At 30.7% G+C, this 25986-nt stretch overlaps 1 non-coding gene across 1 annotated transcript; it reads right to left on the minus strand.

The window, feature by feature from the left end:
* Window positions 1-23272: 23272 nt before the first annotated feature.
* On the minus strand, window positions 23273-23379 carry LOC139873945 (small nucleolar RNA R71). The gene has a single exon (XR_011767654.1). It is a non-coding gene; the product is annotated as a small nucleolar RNA R71 (small nucleolar RNA).
* Window positions 23380-25986: the final 2607 nt, after the last annotated feature.

A 25986-nucleotide genomic window follows, 5' to 3' on the forward strand; every position in this document is an offset into this window, starting at 1 on the left:
CAAATCTTGTCATTACTTTAGTATGCAACAGCGGAAGCTCTTAGTATTCACCTGAGTATAAACATGCTTTAAACGTCAACAAAAATGTTGGTGAGTTATAGGTTTAATCTATATATATATATATATATATATATATATATATATATATATATATATATATATATATATATATATATATATATATATATATATATATATATACAATAGACCACAAGATTTCATATTTCAATACGCATCCCATACATAGAGATAAAAATCATTCATATGGTGAACACATGGTAACCGACATTAACAAGATGCATATATAAGAATATCCCCATCATTCCGGGACACCCTTCGGATATGATATAAATTTCGAAGTACTAAAGCATCCGGTACTTTGGATATGGTTTGTTAGGCCCAATAGATCTATCTTTAGGATTCGTGTCAATTAGGGTGTCTGTTCCCTAATTCTTAGATTACCAGACTTAATAAAAAGGGGCATATTCGATTTCGATAATTCAACCATAGAATGTAGTTTCACGTACTTGTGTCTATTTTGTAAATCATTTATAAAACCTGCATGTATTCTCATCCCAAAAATATTAGATTTTAAAAGTGGGACTATAACTCACTTTCACAGATTTTTACTTCGTCGGGAAGTAAGACATGGCCACTGATCGATTCACGAACCTATAACAAATATGTACATATATATATATCAAAGTATATTCAAAATATATTTACAACACTTTTAATACATTTTGATGTTTTAAGTTTATTAAGTCAGCTTTCCTCGTTAGTAACCTACAACTAGTTGTCCAACGTTAGATGTAAAGAAAAAAATTGATATATATTATCTTGAATCAATCCACGACCTAGTGTATACACGTCTCAGGCTAGATCACAACTCAAAGTATATATATTTTTGGAATCAACCTCAACCCTGTATAGCTAACTCCCTCATTACTGCATATAGAGTGTCTATGGTTGTTACAAATAATATATACACATGGGTCGATATGATATGTCAAAACATTTGCATACGTGTCTATGGTATCCCAAGATTACATAATATATTAAAATACATGTATAATACAATATAAGTTAGCTAGGATATGATTAATATAGATTTGTTACCAATTTTCACGTTGCTACAACAAGAAAAATTATCCAATCTTGTTTTACCCATAACTTCTTCATTTTAAATCCGTTTTGAGTTAATCAAATTGCTATGGTTTCATATTGAACTATATTTTATGAATCTAAACAGAAAAAGTATAGGTTTATAGTCGGAAATATAAGTTACAAGTCATTTTTGTAAAGGTAGTCATTTCAGTCGAAAGAATGACGTCTAGATGACCATTTTAGAAAACATACTTCCACTTTGAGTCTAACCATGATTTTTGGATATAGTTTCATGTTCATAAGAAAAATCATTTTCCCAGAAGAACAACTTTTAAATCAAAGTTTATCATAGTTTTTAATTAACTAACCCAAAACAGCCCGCGGTGTTACTACGACGGCGTATGTCCGGTTTTACAGTGTCCTTCGTGTTTCCAGGTTTTAAATCATTAAGTTAGCATATCATATAGATATAGAACATGTGTTTAGTTGATTTTAAAAGTCAAGTTAGAAGGATTAACTTTTGTTTGCGAACAAGTTTAGAATTAACTAAACTATGTTCAAGTGATTACAAGTTTAAACCTTCGAATAAGATAGCTTTATATGTATGAATCGAATGATGTTATGAACATCAATACTACCTCAAGTTTTCTGGATAAAGCTACTGGAAATGAGAAAAATGGATCTAGCTTCAAAGGATCCTTGGATGGCTTGAAAGTTCTTGAAGCAGAATCATGACACGAAAAACAAGTTCAAGTAAGATTTCCACTCGAAATAAGATTGTTATAGTTATAGAAATTGAATCAAAGTTTAAATATGAGTATTACCTTGTATTAGAAAGATATATTACTGTAAATAAAAAAGATTTCTTGAGGTTGGATGATCACTCTATAAGATTGGAAGTAAGCTAGCAAACTTGAAAGTATTCTTGATTTTATGAAACTAGAACTTGTAGAATTTATGAAGAACACTTAGAACTTGAAGATAGAACTTGAGAGAGATCAATTAGATAAAGAAAATTGAAGAATGAAAGTGTTTGTAGGTGTTTGTAGTCGTTGGTGTATGGATTAGATATAAAGGATATGTAATTTTGTTTTCATGTAAATAAGTCATGAATGATTACTCATATTTTTGTAATTTTATGAGATATTTCATGCTAGTTGCCAAATGATGGTTCTAACATGTGTTAGGTGACTCACATGGGCTGTTAAGAGTTGATTATTAGAGTGTATATAACAATAGTACATACATCTAAAAGCTGTGTATTGTACGAGTACGAATACGGGTGTATACGAGTAGAATTGTTGATGAAACTGAACGAGGATGTAATTGTAAGCATTTTTGTTAAGTAGAAGTATTTTGATAAGTGTCTTGAAGTCTTTAAAAAGTGTATGAATACATATTAAAACACTACATGCATATACATTTTAACTGAGTCGTTAAGTCATCGTTAGTCGTTACATGTAAATGTTGATTTGAAACCTTTAAGTTAACGATCTTGTTAAATGTTGTTAACCCATTGTTTATTAAATCAAATGAGATGTTAAATTATTACATTATCATGATATCATGATGTATTAATATATCCTAATATGATATATATACATTAAATGTCGTTGCAACGATAATCGTTACATATATGTCTCGTTTTAAAATCATTAAGTTAGTAGTCTTGTTTTTACATATGTAGTTCATTGTTAATATACTTAATGATATGTTTACTTATCATAATATCATGTTAACTATATATATATATATATATATATCCATATATATGTCATCATATAGTTTTTACAAGTTTTAACGTTCGTGAATCACCGGTCAACTTGGATGGTCAAATGTCTATATGAAACCTATTTCAATTAATCAAGTCTTAACAAGTTTGATTGCTTAACATGTTTGAAATACTTAATCATGTAAATAACAATTTCATTTAATATATATAAACATGGAAAAGTTCGGATCACTACAGTGATCGAGTCTGAAACATGTACACGGGTCACGATACGTATTAATTAATTCGAATATTATATATTAAAAACTATATATGAAGGATTGGACTGTTAAACTGTGGACTATCGACTGTGGACGAATAATATTGGACAATTAAAATGAATTAAAATACTAATTATAACATATGAAACTAAATAATTCTTCAAGTTTGCCACTTGATTTCATCCTAAACTTCATTTGTATCTTGACGATTACAATCTGTGTTCAAACCTTTTGTAATTCTTGAAAACACCTCAATCTAGAGAATGAACCAACCGCACTTCATCTACGGAAGAAAAGATTGATGCATATGGTTAAGCACCTGAAAAACTCTTGGAACCTGAGTAAACGTTTAAAACATAGCTGTGCTAATTCCTTTGGCGTTGTTATTACCGAAAATAACTTTGCAATTCCTTTTCAAATTAGCCACTTTTGTTACAGCTCCAGCAAGTCAACTTCGACTTTTCGTTTGAAACAATCTTATTATAACCTTGATATATATGCGTGCTCTTTTATTGTTACCGGGGAACTTTTTATATTCCATCATATTACCAGTAGACGTACCAGCAACTTCGTTGCTCCTTGGCTTAAATCTCTCTGACAAATCACTATATTTATCTATTGAAGTCTCATCATGTACTCATCCGCATCTTGTAACAAGAATTGCCATACCAATTACCGGGAATCAGCAAATCTGTATTGTGAGTCTCGCAACGTTTTCACATCAACAGTCATATGTATCCATATAACATTTATCTCTTAGAACTATGATCTTCCATTCTGAAATTCTGAAAAGCACCCAGTCTGCGAATTAATACTCTGAATTTTGAAAAGTTGAATGAAGCAACAAAAACTGTAAACGACCTCAACAGCCAAAAGTTGATGATAAAGAATTGTATGTTGGCAAAGCTCAGAAAAAGTTTGAAACTGAAAAACTGATTGAGAAAACTACGAAGGAGTCTCTGAACAAATCACAAGGACTAAACTTTTACATTAAGAATCCTGATGATTCTATTTCTGATGAAATCTTTAGCGAATACCTTGCTTCTGACTCCAAACTCTTGCGGATAAATTTTCTTCACCATCCTTCGATATTAGAAATTCCAAGATATCATCGTATCTTTCATTATAAATATCCTCCATATTTCTGAAGATATTTTCATAACTATTATTATCTGAAATCATTAATTTCTTCGTGCTATCAGTGTTACATCATATAGAAACTGTTAGTTTCTATATTCTGTAAACTTTCGAGCTTAAAATATGAATGTTATTGAAGTAATGTTGGGAACTGATGCATGAGTTAGTATAATATAATGACACTTGATCAACGTGATTATATTACAATAAGTCATGCTGAGTTTCTAAATGGAACATGATAATTCACAGATTATAACGTCATCATGTGTCATGTTACATAACTCTTTCATTCTGATTAACTTCTGAACATATCAAGAAAGTATATTCTTGATAGTTCTATTCTCAATGATTCTGATAATTTGACAAATCAAATCGTACGATTACGTTCTTTCTTGGTTAGAACATTAAGTTCATTCGAAAACTCCGTACTTACGAAATCCGGACCGTTGCTCGCTTTATTAGAGGTCGAGAAGGGAATAAAAAGGCAAAGAGCCCCAAAATATAAGAGAAAATATAAAGCCCAATAACAACACGTAGATTACAAACCGTGAATGTTAATACGAATAGCAACATAAAGACACGGTATAATTAAGAATAGTATCATCTCAAGGTAATAGTAGAAGTAAACAGATTCTTCTGGAGGAAGATCAAAAAGAAGGATGACAGAAATGATAATTAGGAAAATATCAAGGATTAGAACGGGATTAAGCATTTTCACAATCTTTTGGATGTATGAATTAAGAAAGAAAATATAGGAATGGTGAGAATAATGAAACAAAAGAGCTTAATTTATAATGGAGATATCAGACAGAGTAATCGAGGTAGATCACAGTATTTAATTATAGAGATCTTAATTTCCTTACTTGCGGAAGAATCAAATCTTTTATATTTCGAAGATTTTCTCTAAATTCCTTAAATTCCGGAAATCAACTGTGACTACGCCATCGGTTAAGACGAATCTACATTTATTCGTTTCACTCTTTTACTATAACTTCACTTATACTCTTCGCGTAATTTAATTGTTTTATCCATATTACTCAATGATGATAAAACTCTATTTATCAACTCATATTTGTCATGAAAACATTTTTTATTGTTATCCATGACCACCTCACTCAAATTTCAGGACGAAATTTCTTTAACGGGTAGGTACTGTGACGACCCGGAAATTTCTGACCAAATTTAAACTTGATCTTTATATGTTTTCGACACGATAAGCAAAGTCTATAATGTTGAGTCTCGAAAACCTTGAAACTATGTTCATATATTCAATTACCCTTCGACTGTCCTCGATGATTCACGAATCATTGCTTGTAAATATGTGGATATATATAAAAATGTGTATATATAAATATATGTATAATATATATAATAACTTGAACATTAATAAACTATTACGTACATTTATTGTTATAAATAAATATGTACAATACATTGTAATCAAAACTATTATTTTATATGTATATTTCTTGTATATTTAATTTAATTATTTAATATATATTTATTTGTGTAGTAAATTTTGTTATTTAAAAATGTTTATATATATACATAGCATATATTAAATATAATTAATTTTGAGTTTAAATGGTTAATATCTGTAACTTTCGGTTGACGTCTAATTATTTTTAAAATAGGTCTAATATATATATATGAAGTTTAAAAATAAAAGTTTTTAAAAATTTGATTAAAAAGATAATAGTTTTGATAAATATTTTTTTTGCCTTTTCAAACTAAGTTTTAGTACTCCGTACATATAAATTGGAACAGAAAATAAATAATTTTCGAATCTTTTTGATCAGGTTTCAAACAGGTAATGAGTGAAATAATTAAATAAGTTTAATCTAAAAATTTAGGATTTTTAGGAACACTTTTATATGTTAACTGTTTAGCAATGGACACGATATGACCATCAGTGATAAACTGTCGGTAGAATAATTACAATATTGCAGGCTGCTGTACTGTTATCCATGCACGTTGTAATTTAATTATTCTTTGTGAATTACTGTTCTTATTATTATATTATTATAATTGATAATTGATTAGTGATTTAGATTATATATACATGTGCATACTGGCATATAGATTCAACCATCAATCTCTTACTTGCCTTCTCCTTACTCAAACTGTACATCACCAAGTTACTCTTTCTTTTTACATATATATATGTACGTACTTAATCAAACAACTCCACTCTTCACTTTTGTAAACTAAGGATTATCTTCTAACACCACAATCCATTATAAATCACCATCTTGTAGTTACTAATACCATTGAACAACACCACTATTATAAAAACCACAACAAAACTCAAGAACCAAACTACTACCAATTGGTTCCCCGTCTTGATCGTACAAACATAACCGTAACCAACCACCTTCACCTCTTTCGTTTGATCACAACCTGTAAGTCAGTAATCATTAAAGTGGTATCCACTTTGTTAAGATGGTTATACAATCTGTCTCGTGTTGTTTCTGTCATGCTATGTAAACCATCGAAACTGTGTTGTAAATGATCACGAGTACGTTGGAGTTATATTGCTTGATTCAGTACAGACAATATGCATCTGCCCGTCACCTTGTAAACCTCCATAAACACCACCACTATCACCCTACACCATGAACAAACCCACTTGCAATATTATTATTTTCTTTCTTGTTTGGTTGCTCTACAAGAACCACCCTTGTTAATATACATCGAAGCTACCGTTTCGTTCCTATTTCTATCCAAGAATCACCATCCTTTGAACACCATCATCAATACCCTTGAAACCCACGAAAACCTTTCACCACTACCACCTCAATATCTCTCTCTCTATCTCCTTCTTTCGCTACACCCTACGAACCATCAAGAAAACCCTTGCTACGTTTCTTGCTAGTTTTCTCAACCCCGAAGCCACCATGATTGGAGTTTATGTTTCCAGTTTCACTCTCACCATCGACACCTTCCAACACCGTTTGTTCTCATTTTCCTTTTCTGATTCTGTCGAAGTTATACAGCAACAGAAGCTGTTTTGTTTCTAATTAAAATCTGTCACCAACAACCACAACAAACCACCAACATCATCATCAATCCACTGCAGCTATTACACTTGTTATTATTATTGTTTCGTGTTTGGTTTCTTTTATTCGAAAGAGATCACAAACCAACTGTTGTGCTATACGTGTTTTTCTGCTCGATCTATTCTAGTTCTATTTTATTAACGAGGAAGATGATGATTACTTATGATAACGATGATGATACAGTGGTGATGCAACGCGACTGTGATGATCGAAAGTGATAATGTTAATGAAGACGATGGGATCGTTGAGGAGGGATGTTTATGATGTACAGTTAAAGATGATGATGATACCCGTGTTTGATTACGATAAAGATGATAATGATGAATGATAATTAACGAAGTTAACCTACTACTGCTATTGTACCTGTTTCCGTCAAAAACCAACCCAAATCGCCATTTTTTCTTTTTATTTATCTTGGGTCAATTTAACTTGGATTGGGCTTCTAGTGATTTATTTTGTTGGGCCGAATTCCTATGCATTTGGTTGGGCCGAATTGTAGAGGAAGAAGAAAAGGGACTGCCGATTTCATAGATTATATATAATATCAATTCGAGGTTAGTTCAGGAAAGCTAGGTAGAGCAGGCGGTTAGGGAGAGTTTGTGTTATACAGGAGGTTGTGGGTTCGAACTTGGGTTAAGGCGTTTATTTTTTTAAAAGGCTTGTCTTCAAAGGTTGTATTTTAAAATTATTATTATTATTATTATTATTATTATTATTATTATTATTATTATTATTATTATTATTATTATTATTATTATTATTATTATTATTAAGAACTATCATTATTAATATTATCATTTCTAATAACTATTTTTTTTATCATTTTTATTTAAAATATCATTTATATAAAAAAAATTAATATTTTTATTATTATTATTATTAGTGACATTATCATTATTAAAATTGCCATTATTTTCATTACTATTATTAACATTAATATATTTATTAACAAGTATTATTATTAAGTATTATTAGTATTAAGAATTTTTATCAAAATTAGTGTTGTAAAAATAATACAACCTTTTAATTATTATTAATAATACTATTTTACCAAATAATTTTTAGTTACATAACACTGTAGTTGAAACATATAACCTACCTATATTAATGTTTTATGACAAATACAAATTATTTAGTTAAAGTACATAAAATAGAAACATTTGAATTACTTATTGAGAAAATATATAATATAAAAATTATATTACTAATAATATGTAAATTTAGTTATTCGATTACAAGTATATGTGTTAATATATATAAATGATATAGGTTCGTGAATCCGAGGCCAACCCTGCATTGTTCAATATAGTCATATGTATTTTTACTACAAAATACATTAGGTGAGTTCATTTGATTCCCTTTTACTCTTTACATTTTTGGGACTGAGAATACATGCGCTACTTTTACAACTGCTTTATTAAATGCTTTTGAAATACATTTTGAACTGCGAATACATGAAATGCTTTTATAAATGTTTGACGAGATAGACACAAGCAAAACATTCCTCGAATGAATTATGTGGACGTGATAATTGCCACCATTGAATTATGTGGACGTGATAATTGCCACAATTGATATGAATATTTTTCCCCTGATTATTATTGCTTGGTAACCTAAGAATTAGGGAACATCACTAATTTTGAGAATTAGTGCACGCCTAATTGACGCGAATCCTAAAGGTAGCTACCGGGTTTAACACCCCCACCCAGAATGTTCACTAGATGGAAGGGCTAGTGGGCGTGGTGTTTAGTACTTCGAATTTTATATGATTATTATACAGACGAGATGTTCTGTTTTGGGGGATATTATTATGCGCATTATATGTTAAGGTCGGTTACCAAGCCAAGTTATGAAAGCAATGAAAAGTGAATGTTATGTATCGAGAGAATGATTTTATACACAGGTTATGTGTATGTTATTTTTGTGCACGAGATATGTGTACGGTTAATAAGATTTATGAAAAATAGTTTCGTACACGAGAAAGATGTACTGTATTTAAAAGATATCGCATGTACATTACAGGTGGGTATAAGATTCGGGCCCATTTATACCATGCAGCATTTAAATCTTGTGGTCTATCAAAATGATGAATTTTATTGTTTTATGATAAACATATGAACTCACCAACCTTTTGGTTGACACTTGAAAGCATGTTTATTCTCAGGTATGAAAGAAATCTTCCACTATGAATTTGCACATTGTAAAGACATTATTTGGAGTCGATCATCGCAATGGAACCAGATGTTGGTGACTTCGTCCAGACGGATTAGGACGGGGTATGACATGAAGACATGCTACGAGCATGTGTTATTGATTTCGAAAACAGTTGGGATCGACACCTTCCGTTAGCAGAAACTTACTACAACAACAGCTACCATTCAAGCATTGAGATGACACCGTTTGAAGCACTTTATGGTAGAAAGTGCAGGTCTCCGATTTGTTGGAGTGAAGTGGGGGATAGACAGATTACGGGCCCGAAGATAATACAAGAAACTACCGAGAAGATCATACAAATTCAACAACGGTTGAAAACCACCCAAAGTTGACGAAAGAGCTACGCTGACATTAAAAGAAAATATATAGAATTTGAAATTGGAGAGATGGTCATGCTTAAAGTTGCACCTTGAAAAGGCGTTGTTCGATTTGGTAAACGAGGGAAATTAAATCCAAGGTATATTGGACCATTCAAGATTATTGATCGTGTCAGACAAGTAGCTTACCGACTTGAGTTACCTCAACAACTCGCGGCTGTACATAACACTTTCCACATCTCGAATTTGAAGAAATGTTTTTCTAAATAAGATCTCACTATTCCGTTAGACGAAATCCAAATCAACGAAAAACTTCAATTCATCGAAGAACCCATCGAAATAATGGATCGTGAGGTTAAAAGACTTAAGCAAAACAAGATACCAATTGTTAAGGTTCGATGGAATGCTCGTAGAGGACCCGAGTTCACCTGGGAACGAGAAGATCAGATGAAGAAGAAATACCCTCACTTATTTCCAGAAGATACGTCAACACCTCCAACTGCTTAAAATTTCGGGACGAAATTTATTTAACGGGTAGGTACTGTAGTGACCCGAACTTTTCCATGTTTATATATATTAAATGAAATTTTTATTTACATGATTAAGTGTTTCCAATATGTTAAGCAATCAAACTTGTTAAGAATTGATTAATTGAAATAGGTTTCATATAGACAATTGACCACCCAAGTTGACCATTGATTCACAAATGTTAAAACCTGTAAAAACTATATGATGACATATATATATATATATATATATATATATATATATATATATATATATATATATATATATATATATATATATATATATATATATATAGTTAACATGATATTATGATAAGTATGTATCTCATTAGGTATTTTAACAATGAGTTATATACACAAAAATGAGACTATTGAATTAAGAAACTCGAAAATGATATATATAACGATTATCATTATAACAACATCTTACTAAATACATATGAATCATATTAAGATATTGATACACTATGTTTAATCATGATAAATGATAAGTGAACATATCATTAAGTGTATTAACAATGAACTACATATGTAAAAACAAGACTACTAACTTAAGGGTTTCGAAACGAGACATATATGTAACGATTATCGTTGTAACGACATTTAAATGTATATATATCATATTAAGATATATTAATTCATCATATATTTATGATAATATAATAATTTAACATATCATTAGATATAATAAACAATGGGTTAACAACATTTAACAAGATCGTTAACTTAAAGGTTTCAAAACAACGTTTACATGTAACGACTAACGATGACTTAACGATTCAGTTAAAATGTATATACATGTAGTGTTTTAATATGTATTCATACACTTTTGAAAGACTTCAATACACTTATCAAAGTACTTCTACTTAACAAAAATGCTTACAATTACTTCCTCATTCATTTTCACCAACAATTCTACTCGTATGCACTCGTATTTGTACTCGTACAATACACAGCTTCTAAACGTATTTACTATTGGTATATACACTCCAATGATCAGCTCTTAGCAGCCCATGTGAGTCACCTAACCATGTGGGAACCATCATTTGGAAACTATCATGAATGATTACACAAAATTACAAACTAATGGAGCCTTTATGAACACCCCATATTCACGTGAAGGAGTACACACACAAACACTTTCATTTTCAATTTTTCTTGAATCAAACTCATCTCTCTCAAGTGTTCTTCCATTGTTCTAAGTGTTCTTCATCATCTTCATCAAAATCTAGCTCAATCTAGTTCATAAATCCATGCATAAACCAAGTTATAAAACAACTACTCAAGAACACACCAACAACACTTCCAAGTTTGCTAGCTTACTTCTAATCTTGCAAATCCATTTTTAGTGATCATCTAACCTCAAGAAATCCTTTTTATTTACAGTAAGATATCTTTCTAATACAAGGTAATACTCATATTCAAACTTTGATTCAATTTCTATAACTATAACAATCTTATTTCTAGTGGAAATCTTCCTTGAACTTGTTTTCGTGTCATGATTCTACTTCAAGAACTTTCAAGCCATCCAAGGATCCTTTGAAGCTAGATCTATTTTTCTCATTTCCAGTAGGTTTATCCACAAAACCTGAGGTAATAATGATGTTCATAACATCATTCGATTCATATATATAAAACTACCTTATTCAAAGGTTTAAACTTGTAATCACTAGAACATAGTTTAGTTAATTCTAAACTTGTTCACAAACAAAAGTTAATCCTTCTAACTTGACTTTTAAAATCAACTAAACACATGTTCTATATCTATATGATATGCTAACTTAATGATTTAAAACCTGAAAACACGAAAAACACCGTAAAACCGGATATACGCCGTTGTAGTAACACCGCGGGCTGTTTTGGGTTAGTTAATTAAAAACTATGATAAACTTTGATTTAAAAGTTGTTCTTATGGGAAAATGATTTTTATTATGAACATGAAACTATATCCAAAAATCATGGTTAAACTCAAAGTGAAAGTATGTTTTCCAAAATGGTCATCTAGACGTCGTTCTTTCGACTGAAATGACTACCTTTACAAAAACGACTTGTAACCTGTATTTCCGAATATAAACTTATACTTTTTCTGTTTTGATTCATAAAATTAAGTTCAATATGAAACCATGGCAACTTGAATCACTCAAAATGGATTTAAAACGAAGAAGTTATGGGTAAAACAAGATTGGATAATTTTGCTTGTTGTAGCTACGTGAAATTTATAACAAATCTATACAAATCTTATCCTAGCTAACTTATATTGTATTATACATGTATTCTAATATAATATGTAATCTTGGGATACCATAGACACGTATGCAAATGTGTTGACATATCATATCGACCTATGTATATATATTATTTGGAACAACCATAGACACTCTATATGCAGTAATGTTTGAGTTAGCTATACAGTGTTGAGGTTGATTACAAAAATATATATACTTTGAGTTGTGATATAGCCTGAGACGTGTATACACTGGGTCGTGGATTGATTCAAGATAATATATATATCGATTTATTTCTGTACATCTAACTGTGGACACCTAGTTGTAGGTTACTAACGAGGACAGCTGACTTAATAAACTTAAAACATTAAAACGTATTAAAAATGTTGTAAATATATGTTGAACATACTTTGATATATATGTACATATTTGTTATAGGTTCGTGAATCTACCCGTGGCCAAGTCTTATTTTTCGACGAAGTGAAAATCTGTGAAAGTGAGTTATAGTCCCATTTTTACTATCTAATATTTTTGGGATGAGAATACATGCAGTTTTAAAAATGATTTACAAAATAGACACAAGTATTGAAACTACATTCTATGTTCAATCGTTATACCAGATATCGCCCTTGTTGAACTTGGTAGCCTAAGAATTGGTGTTTATTATAATAATTCCCACTAATTGACGCGAATCCTAAAGATAGATCTATGGGCTTTGACACGCCCCAGTCAGAGAATTTGAACTGCTTTAGTACTTCGATATTTATATATGGGGATATTCTAGATGCATTTGTTAATGTCGGTTACCAGGTGTTCAACCATATGAATGATTTTTATGCAGATTGCATGTTATTGAAAGATGAAATCTTGTGGTCTATTATTATAATTTGATATATAGGTTAAACCTATAACTCACCAACATTTTTGTTGACGTTTAAAGCATGTTTATTCTCAGGTGATTATTAAGAGCTTCCGCTGTTGCATGCTAATTTATGGACAAGAGTTGGAGTCAGCATCCTTGTATAATATTATTTAAAAACTGCATTCGAAGACATATATATTGTTGTGTAATATTATTATAAATCATTATGTAATGGTCGTGTGAAAACGCTATATTTTAGATTATCATTATTTGATAATCGTCGTAATATTTTAAAGGTTATGGTTTGTTTTAAAAGTCGAATGCAGTCTTTGAAAAACGTCTCATATAGAGGTCAAAACCTTGCAACGAAATCAATTAATATGGAACGTTTATAATCGATATGAACGGGACATTTCAGCGTAGAATTGCTGAGAAATTCGAGAATAATGATTGAAGTTTTTTGGTATGACAATTACCGTTACAAGATGCAGATGAGTACATGATAGGGTTTCAATGAATATAATGATTTTTCGAAAAGTTAAAGATCAATGATGTTGCTGGTAAGTTTACTGCTAATGTGGTGGAATATAAACGGTTCCCCGGTAACGATGACGAAGGGCAAACTTATATATCAAGTTATAATAAGGCTTATTCGAATGAAAGGTCGAAGTTGATTTGCTGGAGATGTGACAAAATTGGCTACTTTGGAGAGGAATTGTAAAGTTATTTTCGGTAATAACAACGCCAAAGGATTATAGATGCGTTTTAAACTTCTACTTAGGTTCCGGGAGTTTTCCAGGTGCATAACTGTGGATAACATGTGGTTGGATCATCATCTCGATTGTTTCTTAATTGAGGGACGAGTTACCGTAGTTAATCCGTCGTTAAACCATCGCAAATGTGTGTTAAATTTATTTTTTATGGGTTGTAGAAAAGTTGTCGCAAATCCGTCGGTATTTAGGGACAGACTCATAGGCCAAATCCGTAGCTAATTCTAAATTTCGTAGTGATGGGAAACTAAGTAACTAACTATAATGAATGCAAACGAACTTGAACATGGAGTAGACGGTTGCTTTCTCCCACGTTCAACCTTCTTAATGCAACTAATGCCATCTTATCCAAACAAATGCAATGGGCTGCAGCTATTAATTCCTCAAGGGCCGATGCAACTTGGGCTATCATATATGCTCGTATCATATTTGTTGGGGGACTGTATGAAGTCTATACAAATGCCATTTCCGCCACGTTTAAAAAGATATTGAACAACGCAATACACTTGAATATTATTTTACACACACGATTTTACTTTTTCTCTCTAAGTTAGTAGTTAATTTACATAGGTACTTCCAAACTATTGCATGCAGACAGAGTTTTACCCTGACATTTCAAGTTTTAAACCTTATATTTCTACATATATAATACTCCAGTATAAAAGCAGGTCTTGCAAGTATCTTGTTTAATTAAATATGTTCGTTAGTATCGTCATGATAGGTTAAACTCTGTGTTTAATATGAACAATGTTTATATAATTATATTGTCACAATTAAGAATATGTAGTAACACGTAAATTGTATAGTTGCCTAGCTAGGTTTAGGGATGGTGCCTGCGGGAACGGGCACGGGTTCTATATACCAGCGACCCGCCCGTCGGGTTGTTTTTTGCTCGTTGAAACCTGTTACCCGTACGCGGGCATAATTTTTACCCGTACCCGTGCCCGCAGGTAAGATTTTATGATTTTACCCTCCCATCACAAATCGGGTACCCACGAGTCACGAATTTTTTCTCGTCCATTGCCATCTCTACCTAGGTTTTGTCCTGGTTAATAGGAAATGAATTCAAGAAGCTAAATCTCATTAGTGTTAGATAGCGAATTCGTTGTGAATTTCATATTATTATAAGAAGATATTTATAGAGTACATAAACTCTAAATACCTAATCTAAACTTATTGGACTTTAGCTCATAATTAAACATTGGGCCAACCCTAAACAACATATTATTATTTACAGATGATATTTATATATAACATCGTTCTACGTCAACTTCATATAATTATTTATAGAAAAAACTACTCCCGTCGTCTTTGAACTTATACGGAAATTACAGGCGTCGTTTCAAACCTATTTTTTTTTTTTTTTTTTTTGCTTGCGTCGTCACTGAACTTGCATTTTATAACTTGTGTCGTCATTCCGTTTAGTTGCAGTCACTTTCTTCCGTTAACCTTCAACATGTGCCATACATGTGAGGGTATTTTAGTTTTTTGTATCTTTTATAGTTCAAGAACGACCGGCGTAAATAATTTAAATATTTCAATTTATCTATTCTTTTCTTTTTTTCTCCTTTCTCTTTTACAACCCATTTTCTTACCCTTTCTCTTTTACTCCTAAATCTAAAACCCTAACATTAAAATCACAACCCTGCAAACAACAGTGCGAATATGATTCTTCATGTTCATTAGTGTGTGAATTACCGTAACAATATCTGACTTCATTTTCATCTGACTTTTATCAAAAGATCACGAACAACAAATTAAGTTGTAATATCAATCGAAACATATTCAGTGAGCCTCGATTAGAGAATTTCGTGAAGGATTCATGGGCAAAACATCAACAAATCAGAGAAAAGACCGATGAACAGTCTCATGAACCATCATATGAACAGAATCAAATTCGATTTTAATGAGTTGTAGCTGTAGATTTCTTCACGAAAACAGCTGCAAATCATCATGTGAAGACTCGAGATTCATCATTCAAACCTGAAACATAATAGAACACTCGAATTTGATCCAATCTTCAATAGTTGACTTTTTCCTTTAAACTTTGACTATGAAATTCGAGCTCAAATCATCATCTCAGGATATATAAATCGGCAGAAACAATCAGGAAGTGATTCTTAATAGTTCTGTATTTTTACATTTAATTAATTGTTGCTAGATTGAGCCGGAGGTCAAATCACTAGCGTTCGTGAAAAATGAAGAACACGAGATCGAGATCATCGAATCTGCTGATGTTTCTCTAGAATTATGATGCACGAAGCTTAGGATTTTCATATGAAACATTTTGGGATTTTGGCAAGCTCAATTGGTTGAAACAATCATCAATTGAAGATTTGAAATTTTATGTTCATGTAGAAAATGAAATCAAGTATTGTAGCAGTTGTAATATGAATGACCTGTGTATTTGTGTTTAAGTTATCTGAAATTTGAAATATATGAAATGATAATCGAAATCAGTCGCAAAATCCATTTGTTTACTATGTTAAAAAAATGAAAAGGCTAGGTGAAGAAGAAATTAGGGTTTGTGAAATATTGAGGATGAAGATGAAGACAAGGAAGAAATGATCGAAGAAAGTCAAATCTATGCCGATCGTCCTTGAATTATAAAAAGATAAAATGAAAAAATTTCCCCCACATAAAAAGCATGTGCTGAAGGTTAACGGTGCAAAGAGACGGACAGTAAACAGAAGAACGACACAAGTTATAAAATGCAAGTTCAGTGACGACGAAAGCAAAAAAAAAACTTTGAGGACGACGCCTATGATTTCGGCATAAGTTCAAGGACGACGAGAGTAATTTTGTCTTATTTATATAAATTTCTTTTAATATATATTCAATTTAATACAACAGCAACAACAACGAAATCTAATTTTACCTAAGTAGAGTATGAAGATGTAAGATGAAAATAATTATTCCCCTGCGAGTGTTCGGGTTAATAATAATAATAATAATAATAATAATAATAATAATAATAACAAACCTAATAACGGTGCAAAATAATCATCATTAATAAACAATAAATAATAATGGTCGAACACTCTTGACAAAGGTAGATAACTAGCAACCATATCTATAAATGGGCGTAGACCCTTTAAATTGATGCTTCTTAGAAATATTTGTTACGCCATTCGTCTCAAAAAACTTGTCGCATATGTTTTTGTGAAAATATTTCTCCTTCAACTTTAACTAGTTTGTATTACAAAATACTCTATAAAAATTATACCAATGAAAAATACAATTAAAACTCAATTCATTCATATAAGTTTTCATCAAATATTATATAATACAAACAAATATATCTAAAATCCAAATTGATAATGAAAAACTTCAAAAGTCAAACTGAGTCCGTTTTTCTTTTTTAACGGAGGGAGTATATATTTGTAGATATTTCAGTTTTTTGTTTCAATATTGCATTTATGTTTTTAGTTTTAACTTTCGTACTTCAGTTTTTAGTTTCATGTTCCAGTATTCAGCTTTAAGTTTCAATTTCGAGTTTCAATTTAGCTTTTCAGTTTTCAGTTTCGATTTTCACATATTTGTTTTCAGTTCATGTTTCGATTTTCACTTCTCAATTTCGCGTTTCGATTTTCAGTTTCACGTTTTAGGATTTAGTTTAGTGTTTTCAGTTTAAAGTTTTGCGTTTCAATTTCAAGTTTAAAATTTCAGTTACGCGATTCAATTTGCATTTTCACATTCCAGTTTTTAGTATGGGTGTTCATCGGTTCGGTTTTCGGTTTATTCGGTTCGATTTTTTTGGTTTTGAAACTTATAAAATCAAAACCGAAAACCAAGCCAAAATCGATTTTAAATATCAAAATCAAAATCAAAACCGAACCCAAAACCGAATTTTATTTCGGTTTGGTTTCAGTTAACCAAAAATCACAAAAATTTAAAATTCTAACCAACATAATTTACTTACATATAAACTTCAAAATACTATGAATTACATAGATTACACCATTCACATTACATATATTCTAGCCAATATAAGTAGAGTTTGTGATACTAAAAGGCCAAAACAGATATCATTCTACTAATAAGCTTGCTAAGTTAAGTTTGTTAAAGGTCTTACATCTTCAAGTCATTATAAATAATAAATATAATATAATATAACTAACATGTTTATTGTTTAATAATAATAAAATAATACATTAAATATAAAATAAATACATATATGTTTTAATATGTTATTAATTTGAATTCAGTTTTTAATTCGGTTTTCAGTTAACCAAATTTAAAATTTTCAAAACCTAAAACCAAACCTAAAACCGAATTATGAATTCGGTTTCGGTTTCGATCGATCCAAAAACCGTTAAAAAATTCGGTTTGGTTATTTTTGATTTAGATTCGATTCGATATTCGGATTATTCGGTTTCAAACCATATGGTGCACACCCCTAGTTTTTAGTTACGCCGTTAAATTTTTAGTTTCATTTTTCACTTACGTGTTTAGGTAAGCATAAAGCGTAAATATAAACCGTAAACATAAATTGTAAAAAATTAAATTAAATTTAAAACGTAAATGTAAACATAAACATAAATGTAAACGTGTCACGTTTCAGCTATTTAGTTTCACGTTTACTAGCATTAATGCAAAACTTCAACATAACATTCAAACGTATAACGTAAACGTGAACCTAAAGTGTAAAACCTATAACGTAAACATAAATCTAGAGCGTAAACGTAAAACGCAAACGCATAACTTAAATGTAAAAGTAAGCATAAAACATGACATAAACCGAAAAGGTAAATGTAAATGTAAATGTAAAACATTTCACATGTGATGACCCGACAAAATCGTCATTGACGGCGCCGTCAATTTAGGTCCCGTAACGTGGTCATAACTCTTTAAAACAAAGTTTGACCAAAATATGTCGCATTCATTTCAAATGTAAAGATGTTTCAAAGTTTACAAAAGTAGTTCGACAAGTTAAGTTACTGATAGTGCTCCAAATGAACATATATTTAGGCACAATATCCTTCCAATATGTAAAGCTTTTAGTTGTAATTGTTCTATTTTTATGCAATATTCGTTTAAATAAATAAGTGCGAAGAAAAAAGAAGAAAACGACGATTTAAAGACGCAAATGACCAAAAAGCTCAAATGTACAAGATATAATTCAAGTGGTTCCATTTATTGATAAGAAACGTCTAAAAATGACAAGTGTACGAGCCGCGGAACGCAAAGTACAAGATATCTACGCGTACGAAAGGACGTTCGAAAATCCGGAACCGGGACCTGAGCCAACTATCAACGCGCGACGCAACGGAGCTAAAATTACAAGTCAACTATGCACATAAATATAATATAATATTTAAATAATTCTTAAAATTATATATATATATATATATATATATATATATATATATATATATATATATATATATATATATATATATATATATATATATATATTAATAAAACGTCGGCAAAACTAGTAAACAAAAGCATGTGGGCTGGATCCAGCTGGCCATACGATCGCATGGTCTGGAAGAACAAAACTCATGCGATCGCATGAGCACAAAAATCAGGCCAGTTCTATAAATAGCCAACGAATTCGAGAGATTATATACACCTAATATTATCTACTCTCTATCTCTCAATATATATATATATATATATATATATATATATATATATATATATATATATATATATATATATATATATATATATATTTATAATTTTAATTTTAATTTAATTTAAGATTAATAATAATAAGGTTATGGTAGCGAATGTTGTAAGTTTTTAAGTCGAAATTCTGTCCGTGTAAAGCTACGCTATTAATACTCATTGTAAGTTATGTTCAACCTTTTTAAATTAATGTCTCGTAGCTAAGTTATTATTATGCTTATTTGAGTCGAAGTAATCATGATGTTGGACTAAATATTAAAATGGGGTTATTAGATTTTGTACCATAATTAAGGTTTGGACAAAAGACCGACACTTGTAAACATTGGACTATTGACTATTAATAGGTAGGGGGTATTGTCTAATTGAACGACAACTCATTGGAACCTGTCGAACCTATCTTCAAATTAATTAAACTAATAATTATTAAATTGATTACGAATGTTCTATTTAGTGACGTTTATACGACATCGTTTACAATCATTTAATTAATTATTCGGGTTGGGTAATTGATTATTCATTCTGATCAAGTGGGTAAATTAATATTCATGGACTAATTATAACAGGTGTGGATTACATACAAGGATAATTGATGTAATTGTTAACAAAGTATTAAAACCTTGAATTACACGCAGTCGATAACCTGGTGTAATTATTAACAAAGTATTAAGACCTTGTTACAGTTCAAGTCCCTAATTAGTTGGAATATTTGACTTCGGAAATAAGGTTAATTTGACGAACATTTTATAATTATGACCGATGGACTATTATGGACAAAAACTAGATAAGTATCAAATAAACTAGGACAAAGGACAATTAACCCGGGTAACAATTAATTAAAATCAAAATGTCAAACATCATGATTAAGGAAGTTTAAATAAGCATAATACTTTTATTTCATATTTCATCGTACCTTTATTTACTGTCATTTAATTATTGCAATTTACTTTATCATAATTTAAATTATGTCATTTATATTATCGTCATTTATCTTTACGCTTAAAATATAAAATCGACAAATCGGTCATTAAACGGTAAGAACCCCCTTTTATAATAATAATAATACTACTATATTATTACTAATATATATATATATATATATATATATATATATATATATACAAATATAATTGTTTAAAAATATAGTGTACGCAATAAGCCGTCTCCCTGTGGAATGAACCGGACTTACTAAAAACTACACTACTCTACGATTAGGTATACTGCCTATAGTGTTGTAGCAAGGTTTAGGTATATCCACTATATAAATAAATAAAACTTGTGTAAATTGTATCGTATTTCGTAATAAAAATAATAGTATTTCGTACTACACCTCGCTCACATCAAGTATTTTTGGCGCCGCTGCCGGGGACTCGGTGAAAAAACTATATTTTTGTAAAAATATATTATTTCTTATTTCGTAAAAATATTTTGTTATTTATTATAATTGTAAAAAAAATTAAAAAAATAAAAGAAAAAAAAAAAAATATATATATATATATATATATATATATATATATATATATATATATATATATATATATATAAGATTTTATATATAATATTAACAAGTACTTTTATTTTTAAATTTAAAATATAAGTTTATTTTTATTTTATATAACTTTTATATATATTATTTTATAAAAGTTAATAATCCAAAAATATAATAAATCAAATAATAAATAAAATAAAGAAGCTTGGTCGAAACTGATCTGAGCCCGAATGAATTTAGAAAATGTTGGGCCATGCGATCGCATGACCCAAACAACCAAAACTCATGCGGTCGCATGTGCTGTTCTGACAGGTCAAATCAGAGGCATTTATTACGCAGGTATGGTTTTAAATTTATTATTATTATTTAATTTTTAGGGTTTAATTAAAATATTAATTAGTAATTTAGTTTTATTTTTAGTTTTAATTAGTTTTATTAAGTTTAATAATTATTTTTAACTATATAAATTAATACTTTTATAAAATAATATAAAAATAATATTTTTATAAAAATAAGTAATATTATCATTTTTATTTCTTTTTATAAATTGTATATTTTAATCGTTTAATTTGTAAAATTGTGTATTTATCGTTCGTAACTAGTTTTAAGATATAGTTTTTGCCATAGTAGCTCTAGATCTTTAGGCTTTGCCGTAAAATCCCTTAAGTGCTTTTTCTTTAGACTAAGATTTAGGTGCTTTAGAATTTTGCGACGCCGTTTTAAGATTTTAGTACTTTTTAAGTTATTGTCGTTTTGGATATAGAATTCCTTTTAAGATTTAATACCTTTAGACGTAAGTTTTAATTTTTAGTTTTTAGAATTCTAAGTTTCGACGCTTATTTTCTTATTTTTATTTTTCGACTGTTTGTTTTTCGACCTTTTATTTTTTGACGTTTTTCGACGCACTCTTTTTCTTTCTTATTCCTCGACGCTCTAGTTTTTAGGACATAGAATTTTCTATTTCTTCTCTAAAATTTCAAAATTTCGACGAAAAATTATTTTAAGCGGTTGAATTGATAGACATCCAAAATTTTCTGGTTCGTAGTAATAGTTGGATTTGTTAGGGGCGAGTTGTGGGCTTCCGATTTAAAGGGTCCTGGCTACCTGCTGCATCTATTGGCTATTCGAAACGTGGGCAAAATCAGAAAAGTCTATTAATTTGGTAACTTATATAATTTTTATATTTATAACTAATAGGATATTCAATTTAACGTTCACCGAGCAAAACGTTCAGTGAATGCACCGAGCAAAACGTTCACCACCTTTCATACGTTCACCACCTGTAACTCGATCAAGACATCTAGCCAATATTATCGCCGTTGATTTTTCTTTAGAATCATCATCTAGTCAAACAATTACTCCAACTCAAATTTCCGATAATACATTTTTTGAACCCGACCTCACAATTGAGAATCCGGAGGATATTCAAGGACAATTCAGAGATCCTGAACCACTAATCATTCCTCCGGAACCACAAATTACACATCCAGAGATTGTCGAGGAAGGAAACATTAAATCAGAATCCTTAAGTGATTCAGATTCAACAAATTCAATTATGGAAGTAACAGAACCTCTAAGTATGGAAGACTGAATGAGAGCCACACGTACGGGCCAAGGTCACGCCATTATTAAGCTAGATATTAATGCGCCAAATTATGAAATCAAGGGACAAATCCTACACATGGTAACTAATCAATGCCAATATAGTGGTACGCTAAAAGAAGGTCCAAACGAACATCTTCGAACCTTTAATAGGATCTGTACTCTATTCAAAATCAGAGAAGTTAAGGATGAACAGATCGATCTCATGTTATTTTCCTGGACTTTAAAGGGAGAAGCCAAAGATTGGTTAGAATCGTTACTTGAAGGAGCGATTGACACATGGGATGTTTTAGTTGAGAAATTTCTTAAAAGATTCTTTTCGGCATCTAAAGCCGTGAGACTTCAAGAAGAAATTGTTGCGTTCACACAGAAGCCAAATGAAACTCTATATGAGGCATGGACAAGATTTGGAAAGTTGTTGAGAGGATGTCCTCAACACGGTTTAGACACTTATCAAATAGTACAAATATTCTACCAAGGATGCTATGTTGCTACACGAAAAGACATCGACATAACAGCTGGTGGTTCCATTATGAAGAAAACCGCAACTGAAGCTCACAAAATCATTGATAACACAGCATCCCACTCACATGAGTGGCATCAAGAAAAAGATATTTTTCGATCATCTAAAGCGGCTAGAGCCAATTCTAGCCATGACTTTGATTCCGTTTACGCAAAAATATATGCTTTCAAGAGATGAATGGAAAAGATGAATAAAGATATTCACGCAATACGAATCAGTTGTGAGCAATGCGGTGGACCACATTTAACAAAAGATTGTCACATTGAGCAAACGATGGAACAACGTGAGAATGTTTCCTACATGAACCAAAGGACGGGAAATAATAATCAAAATAATTATCAACCGCCAAGGCCAAACTTCAATCGAAATCAAAATATTCTTTACAATCCAAATGGACCCAACAATAACTCATACAACCAACAAGGTCCAAATAACCAATCAACTCAAAACAACACTTTCAATCAACAAAAACCTAGCTTGTATAAACCACCACAACAAACCGAAGAGAAAAAGTCAAATCTGGAAGAAATGATGGCAAAGCTAATGGAATCTCAAACACAATTTATTACATCTCAAACTCAAACAAATGAGAGGTTTGATCAGTCATTAAGAACTCAACAAGCTTCCATTTTGAATCTAGAAAAACACGTAGGTACTCTTGCTAGCATGATGAGTGAGAGGGAACAAGGAAAGCTATCGAGTAATACTGAAGTATATCCTCAGAATGAGAATGTTAATATGGTTTCAACGAATTCTGAAAAACAAGCATCAGAAGATGGGAAGGTTTTAGATGTGAGTAACAATGAAGAAGTTACACCACCACCACCACCCGAGTATGTAAAGCCAGTGGTGGCACCATACAGACTACCCATCCCGTTTCCAAGAAAAGGAGTTGAGTATGAGCAAGTAATAGGTAATAAAGTTTGTGATACCTCTGGAAAGAAGAAGAAAAATAAGAAAGTACAAGAAACAAAAAACGTAAAAATAAACCCGGTGAAGACAATTCTACCAAAACCTCCACCCAGGTTGGGTGATCTGTGTGAATTTATTATTCCTTGTCTACTTAGTGATTGTGTCATGTATGATGCACTAGCAGATTTAGGTGCGAGTGTGAGTGTTATGCCTCTTTCATTATATAAGAGATTAGGAGTAGGTGAGTTAAGTCCAATGGAAATGAGTGTTCGACTCTTTGATCAAACCATTAGGTACCCAGTTGGAATTGCTGACAACCTACCCGTTCAAGTAGGTAATTTAACCTTTCTAGTCGAATTCATTGTCATTGACATAGAATAGGACCCAAACATTCCTCTAATTTTAGGTCGACCATTCTTAGCGTCCACCGGGGCATTATTTGATGTAAGAAAAGGTAGAATGACACTTAGTGATGGTGACAAATCAGTCACCTTTGTGATTCGAAAGTCTAAATCACCACCAACCAAAACCGATGAACCAACAAAAACGATTGGTAAGAACCATGTTATTTTACCAACTCCAACGGTAGTGCTTAACAATAATAAAACGCCTAAGTGTGGGGAAAATGAATAAACACCTAATGATGACCTGATAACAAAGAACCCCGTTGTTGATACGAAATTAAACGACTCCGTTATTAATATTTCAATGAAGAAACTTATTAAACGGATTCGCGATGCTAAAACCAAGGGGAACTTTATGTTATGTTACAGGTTAGTATCCAATCTATCGCCTAAAGAAAAGGCAAAACTAGTTGAATTTGTGGCTATTACACAGGAATCCGACCAATGGCTTAAAGCAAAAGTCACAGATATGCAAGTTGATTAAGGTCTAAAAGAAATTGACGATGAAGTTAATCACAATTTCGACACCACAGCTACCTGAGTGTGGGGAGATTCAAATGTTCTAAGAAAAAAATGTTGTCTAGAGTTAGTTGTTCCATTCTCGTGTAGTTCGGTAAATGGAATCCGATTGGTCTTTTCCACTAGCAGACACTAAAGAACTAGTTTTCTCCCCCCATTCTGAATTTTTGTTTTGTAGGTTTTGTATGAAACTAATATGTATTTTTTTAAGTTTTGTGTGATTTTAAAAACAAAATTTACTTTATTTCATTAAGTTTAAAAAAATGATTTCTAAAATTCATCGTAAGTTGAAGGCTAGGTCATGGAACCGAAATTGCTTTACCCCAGGGCGGGGCGACAAATTTTGTTATCATTATTTTTAATATTATTGATCTAAAGTATACCAAAAAATCTTTGCTTTTAAAACAATCGCTTTAAAAATGACAAATTTTAAATTTTATCGAGGGACGAACTAGGTAAACACACCGAAACTACCTAAAGTAAAAGGAAACAAAATTTAAAAAAAAATTATTCATTTAAATTGTTTTAATAAATAAAGGTTTTATAAAAAAATAAAATATATATATATATATATATATATATATATATATATATATATATATATATATATATATGTTTGTAGTTTATGTACAAAACAGGGTAAAACAGCGCACTTTCAAAAGAATGGCATTAAAGTTCAGCAAAGCTAGTAAT

The sequence above is a fragment of the Rutidosis leptorrhynchoides genome, chromosome 10, assembly GCF_046630445.1.
Source record: "Rutidosis leptorrhynchoides isolate AG116_Rl617_1_P2 chromosome 10, CSIRO_AGI_Rlap_v1, whole genome shotgun sequence".
In the NCBI taxonomy this organism is placed as follows: Eukaryota; Viridiplantae; Streptophyta; class Magnoliopsida; order Asterales; family Asteraceae; genus Rutidosis; species Rutidosis leptorrhynchoides.